General features: G+C 45.6%; 1 pseudogene; it reads right to left on the bottom strand.

The window, feature by feature from the left end:
• Positions 1-2,974: 2,974 nt before the first annotated feature.
• On the bottom strand, positions 2,975-5,151 carry LOC148015056 (uncharacterized; annotated as a pseudogene).
• Between the last annotated feature and the right edge of the window lie 1,755 nt (positions 5,152-6,906).

Here is a 6,906-nt window from a genome sequence, read left to right on the forward strand (position 1 = left end):
CTATCCACCAACTCCCACTCCCTCCTTTCTCTCTCCCTCTCTCTTCCTCTTCTTTTCTACTATCTCCCTACTCTTTCTCTCTCTCCTTCGCTTCTTCTTTTCTCTTATTCTCCTACTCTCTCTCTCTTTCTCCTTCTCTTCTTCTCCTCTTGCTACCTCTTCCTCTCCTTCTTCTTCCACTATCTCTCCCTCTTCCTTCTTCTCCTTCTCCTCCCTTCTCTCCCTCTTCTCTCTCCCACTTCTCTCTCTTCTTTTTCTCCCTTCCTCTTCTTCTCTCCCTCTTCTCTTCTTCCTTCCCTCTTCTCTCTCTTCCCTCTTCTCCTCCTCTCTCCCACTTCTCTCTCTTCTTTTTCTCCTTTTCTCTTCTTCTTCCCCTCGCTCTCCCTCTTCTCTTCTTCCTTCTCCTCCCTTCTCTCCTCTTCCCTCTTCTCCTCCTTCTCTCTCCCAGTTCTCTCTCTTCTTTTTCTCCCTTACTCTTCTTCTTCTCACTTCCTCTTCTTCTTCTCCTCTCTCTCCCTCTTCCTTCTCCTTCTCCTCCCTTCTCTCCCTCTTCTAATCTTCCATCTCTCCCACTCCTTCCTTCTCTCTCCTTCTCTCTCCCACTTCTTCTCTTCTCTCTCCCTCTTCCTTCTTCTCCTTCTCCTCGCTTCTCTCCCTCCTCTCTTCTTCCTTCTCTCCCACTCCTTCCTTCTCTCTCCTTCTCTCCCCCACTTCTTCTCTTCTCTCTCCAACTTCTCTCACAATGGCAGCCCTATACCAAATGGCTCAAGAGGACTGCCTATGAAGACGTTGGCATGAAGAAGACCAGCAGGGCGCAATCGGGGGGGGGGGGGGGGGGGGGTTGTACATTAGCAGGGGGCGCAACATCTGTAGGAGGGGCCAGGGGGATGCCTGCAGCAAACGGGGGGAGCTTCTGTAGCAAAGGGGGGGGGGGGGGGGGTGGAGCCCTCCCGATGACGAGGAGGAGGGTGGCCTTTTAAAGGGGGGGCGCAGCTGTACGCTGCCAGCTGGGCGGCATGCACTCCCCTTTCCCTACTTCACTCCCTCTCTCTCTCTCTCCCCGACGTACTATCGGGGGGGGGGGGGGGGAAGGGAGAGGGAAAAATTTTTGAAAAAAAAAGAAAACAAAAGGGGGGGGGGGGGGTTCCTATGGGCATGGGGACATTATACTAAGTAATAAGCATCTTGCAACCACGCTATTACATAGTAATCAAAATATATATATAGACATAATTGCATAGTATAAAATAGGCTAGTAATGGAGCCTTAAAAGGGTAGCACATTACTAGGCATGTAATATAGTCACAGGCTTTGTAATTGAAGCATGACAGATCAAAGGATGGACATATATAATCACTGTGGCTTTTTCACAAAACCAGAAGAGATCTTTGATTGATTGCTAGTTTGATATGTTGTGGCATGATCTATAATAATAAAGTCATATGGTGGGAAATATGAGGGACATAGTGCTATGAAATGTTTCAACAAGGAGATGCCAAAGCAAGGTGTGAAGATTGACACTCCCATTTGTCTTATGGTTATAGGTACCCATGCTAGCCTCTAGTCTTGGAGGGTTAGATGCATTTCTATGTTATGACAAAAGGATATTAAATCAAACTAGCTTTGGATCATTATGTGTGCATGGTTAATCTCTTTCCAAGAAGATCAAACTTTCATGACATAGTTAGATTTATTACAACAATCCATGATCCTCCATATAGTGATAATTTCAAATTATTTCTTTGTTCTTGTAAGAAACCAAGATATGCCTAAACATGCTTCTCAATTTCAGGACATAGTTTTGCATGCTCTCTTTCTCTTGCTCCTTAAGTTTCATCATTCAAACTATGAGGTGCTCACCATAACTAGCTTCTATGAAGCATTTGATAAAAAGGTCCTAGAGTACTATCAATAAGGATTTCTCAGTGACATCAAGCCTGGTGAATGAGAAATTCTCAGTGACATCAAGCGTGGTGAACCAAGTTTTCCCCTTTTCTCCGAGGTGCAATCCAAATGCTTGCACTTGCTTAATGTCATTGGTAAAGTTATTCACCTTGCAAACTTTTTCAATATATTCCATGAAGATGTAAGGTTTGTTTGTAGCCCCAATTGCTTGGCTCCTAATGGGATTTTCTCTTGATCTTTGTTTCCAAGTATATTCTCCATTGTTATTAAGACAAAGTGGGTGACAATGCGCATATGTTAGGCACTTGTAGGTGAAGCAATGATATATATCACTTGTTTTCCATTGAAAAAGTGGGTGACAATGTCCCGGTTGCTAGTTTAACATTGTCGGATTGTAATTGGGGACCAAGGCAAGGGCAAGTGGAGCGTATGTTTCTGGCATTCTATGTGCAAAGATAGGGGTGGTGGGAGCCCACCTTAACCATCTAAGGTGCCTATTTTAGAGGCCCTAGCATTTAGCTAGGGGGATATTTCCATGTGTATGATATAGTGACATAGTCATTAATATAGGGTGATCCATCATGGATTCCAGGGTAGCATATTCACTTGAAGCACCACAAAATGTACTCTCATTATATCTTCGTTGCACACACACACACACACACACACACACACACACACACACACACACACACACACATATACACACACACACAAAGAGAGAGAGAGAGAGAGAGAGAGAGAGAGAGAGAGAGAGAGAGAGAGAGAGAGAGAGAGATGGTTAAAAATAAAAGATGTGTGAGTGTGACTTTGAGGTTGTAGGATCCTATTGGGAACACTGAGAAATCTAGTTCTAGCTAAGTCTTACTTGGTATGGCGGATCCTATTGTGAACACAGAGCATATTACACACCAATAGCCAAGTTCACTACTAGTGACTAGTGTTCATACTAGTGCTTGCCAGGAGGTTGCAAGCCCATCTCATGCAATCGATACAAAGTTGTAGCCGACGCATAATGTCATGACAAATTACTTGGCAAAGAATTGGAGATTAATATTTTGCAAGATGAAGTTGACACCATCATCAAGAGGGGATTAGAGCCTTCATTGGTGCCTTTACGTAGATTGGTCCTTAGTGAGGCGATAAGGATTGTGAGTGCACATGTTGAGAAGTTCAAAGATGTCTTTGATAGATGTGTCTAAAGAACCACTAGCACCCCTCTCACATCATGGAGGTAATAGGTCTTGAATTACAAGAGTGGGGACCGATTTGGGCAATCAAGAATGAGGAGTTCGAAAATAAGCTTCCTAGAATTGATTAAGAGGAACTCACCAATAAGAAATTCATTATCTCTAGGATCGGAACCAAGTGACTATGAGAGAGGGAGCCTCTCTTATAGGACTCTTCACCTAGCCTCATCTTTCCCAATGATTATGTAGGAAACTTCATCATGGCACAGAGATGCAAATGGCATGAACCCTACAACATTGAGTCTCATAGACAACAAATCCTCCAAATCATATGACCTAAAAGCCTCTTCAAATAAGTGTAATAGGGTTGAAATATACAGTAGAATGTAGAGAGTATACGACACAGTGTAGTTAGAGTAGAATAGTCTAATATAGAATAGATTGATTTTCAATGCCATTTTCTCTATAATGTTCTCTGCTTTCTGAATTGCAAAGGCCGGACGTTGCAATAGTATGGGAAAAGTCTGGGAAGTCTATTATCCGTGGTAACAGACCAACAAGATTTGTGCACAATGCTGGGTGGATCGACGGAGAAGTAAATTATTAGACGGGTTGATTTACCGTAGACGTTTTGGCGGATGAAGAACGAATGAATGTGCGGAGATAGGAGTCGGAGGACTGGAGTTTGGGGATGTCGAGGGTTATCCGGAGGGCGTCCTGGAGGTCAGTTGCCGGGAGACTGGGGAAGCCTTCGCGGCTAATGCTGCCGAGGCGACCGACAAACAGGACGGAGCGGCAGTGACAGGAGGGAAAGGGAGGCGCTTGTAGAGCTGGTAGGCGAACGACAGGAAGGTGGCGGCGCACAGGACGCCGCCGCTGGAGATGCTGGCCGCGATAGATGGGGTACTTCTCGTGCGGGATGGCCGCAAAGCCGGCGGCCGAGAAGGCGGCGAGGGCCAGAACCAGGGAGAGGGCCAGCAGGAAGGCCGCCAGCACAAGGGACACCCGCAGCAGCTTCACGATACCCGCCACGTCCTTCTTCGGGGTGGGCAAGAGGGCGCCTATGCCCACGAAGACCGTGGCCAGGGGCAGCATGAAGGCCAGGCTGTTGGCTGCCCAGAAGACCTCCCTGTCCTTGTACAGCTTCTCCTCGTGCGCCTTGAACGCCGGGCCCCTCTCCAGCATCCGCCGCCTCATGTCTTGCGCGGCTTGCTCTCGAACGCCAGCTGCAGCACCGTCTTCCCGTCCGTGTCCTCTAAGCTTGGGCTTAGGAGCGCCGTGTGCTTCATGCCCAGCAGCTTCTCCACTATGTCCCGCCGCCCGTGCACCACCGCCCAGTGCAGACACGTGCGCTTGCGCTCCTCGTCATACTGGTTCACCGTCACGGCCGGCGCCCTCTCCAGCATGAAATCGAACGCCAGGTGGCGCTTGGCATGCAGGCCTTCAGAGCTTCCTCAAGGAAAGTCTTGTAGTCTTCTTCCTCGTCTAAAAGATCGCCGCAGCTGGCCCAACAGTCGAGCAACCGGCTGATATTGCAGGAGCTCTGGCCATATCGGGCTGCATAATGGAGGATACTCTTTTTGTACTTGTCGATGACCGAACTCTGCGCATCCTTCTGATTCGGTACTAATTTCCCTCTCACGGAATAGAAATTGGGGAAATGCTGCAACAGCCTTTCCAGCATATCACCCTCCTTGTTTATCTTGCACAGGTGCGGCCCTTCACGGACCAACTCCTCGGCTGTGGGCAGGTTTCCCCTCATCACAGCCAGCTGCAGGGGGGTGTTGTCATTCTTGTCGGCAATGTCTACATCTGTGTTGTGATCGAGCAGGCATTTGACTGCCTCCGCGTGCCCGTGAACAGCAGCAAGGTGCAAGGGGGCCACCCCGCTGCTACCACTCTTCTCATTAATACTTCTGAGGCGATCTGACGAGTCTGTATAGCCCGTCAATTCTCTTTCGATTGCCAGCTTGTCGCCGCATCGGGCCAAACGGTGGAGGGGCAGCTCTCCTCCTCCTCTTCCTTCTCTGCCGAATCTAATCACCAGTTCCTCCCTTCAATCACCATTAGCAATGCCATAACCCAACTCCATGGCGAGCAATTCTTGCTGCGATTAAGTAAGAGCTGCTTTCAAAACGATGCAGGAACTAAGCACCTATTACGGGCATTGGGCTTTGGATTCTGATTCTGATTCGCAAGCCTGCTATTTGAAGGCTCAAACACCTTTCCTGCTTTGTTCGAAATGAATGGTAAGAAATTTATCAAAGCACTCCAAACAGCTCAATGAAGAGTTGGAGCCGAGTCACATGGCCTTGTAGCAGGGGAGCACAACTAATTTAACCCTACTATAGCTTTGTGGCGCTATGCAATATTGGAGGTAATGGGGTTTCTTTGAACTTACCACCTAGCATAACCATGCATACCCTTGTAAAAAAGGTAATTTTAATGCAAGTGTAAGAGTACTAGTCAAGGACATTCTAAGGAATTATGCCAACATGATCAATGAGCCAAAAAGATGAGAGAGCTTGTGATTATTTTTTCACAATTTTAATGCAAGTGTAAGAGTACTAGTCAATGATATTCTAAGAAAAGATACCAACATGATGAGTGAGCCAAAAAGATGAGAGACCTTGTGATTATTGCAACGAGCTTTAAGTTTGGTGGGTAGCCACCCTCATGCAACCTTATTATTTTCATGCTATAAAAAAACTTTGATGAAGCTTAACCCAGATAGCCTTTCAAGGGTCCCTAGAAAGGAGGGGCTACACACAATGTGTTTTACAGACACACTAACAAAGGTAATCAAACCAAAAAGTGTACCATGATAATGACCAATGGAGGGTATCAACTCTTGAATCCAATGCAAGGGCGGTGCCAAGTGGTCTTACTCTTAGGTAGGGGGCTTTAGCCGCTCAATGATATTACTTTTGCATCTTCATTGCATTATTGCCTATTATGACAAGTGTGATCGGGGCATTCATCTAAGTTACACACTTTGTAAGGGGCTTCAAATGTCCTTTGTGTGTTGTAACTCTTAGGAAACCCTTTAAATTTGAAGCTTGATTTTTGGGAATCAATTCCTTCTTCTTCTTTCCAAGTGGGACTTCATGAAACACAAGCGTCGAGTGCTCTCTATCTTCATGATTATTGAGTACCCATCAAGTGGTTATAGTGGGGCCAAGCTAAAACTTAACCAAAACAACTCCATCTTTTCTAAAAATAAATTGTTAGAGAAAATTGTATTTGAGCATGCCCAATGGTAATTGTCCCCTTCTCAAAAGGTTGAAATCCATTGAGAAGGATTTTGGAGTCTTTAGTACCAAGGCTACTGCCATTCTTAATAAGTAACAATAAGCTACCATGTGTTAGATATATCATAAAGAAAAGAGATGTTTAGGGATCAGTAATCATGTCTATCAAGAAAGAGGGGAGGAGTCCGTGAAACCCTTATGTTGTGAGTTTTGGGAGTTCATAGTCTTTGGAAACAAAGCTAAGAGATGAGTCAAACCTATAGGGTTCAAGGACCAAATCAAACTTATCTTGTTCGATGAAGCTGGTAGCATGATCAAGGAGTCCATGAAGGGATGGAATGTTTTTAGGGTTGTTTTCCTCAATAGGATTAATCTTTTTTAAAACTCTAGGTATTTGGGATAATCCCAACCTCTCTGGCACTTAATGAAACTTTTCCCAAGTGTAGCATAAAAGGGATCCATGCCTACAAAGTCATGAGAAAAGAAGGTCAAGTCTACAATGCCTTCAAAATCATGAAAAAGAAGGTTAAGTCTACAATGTGTTTTGCAAAGCTCTTGAA

The sequence above is a fragment of the Lygodium microphyllum genome, chromosome 24, assembly GCF_053477565.2.
Source record: "Lygodium microphyllum isolate KBCC chromosome 24, Lygodium_microphyllum_v1.1.10, whole genome shotgun sequence".
Classification (NCBI taxonomy): domain Eukaryota; kingdom Viridiplantae; phylum Streptophyta; class Polypodiopsida; order Schizaeales; family Lygodiaceae; genus Lygodium; species Lygodium microphyllum.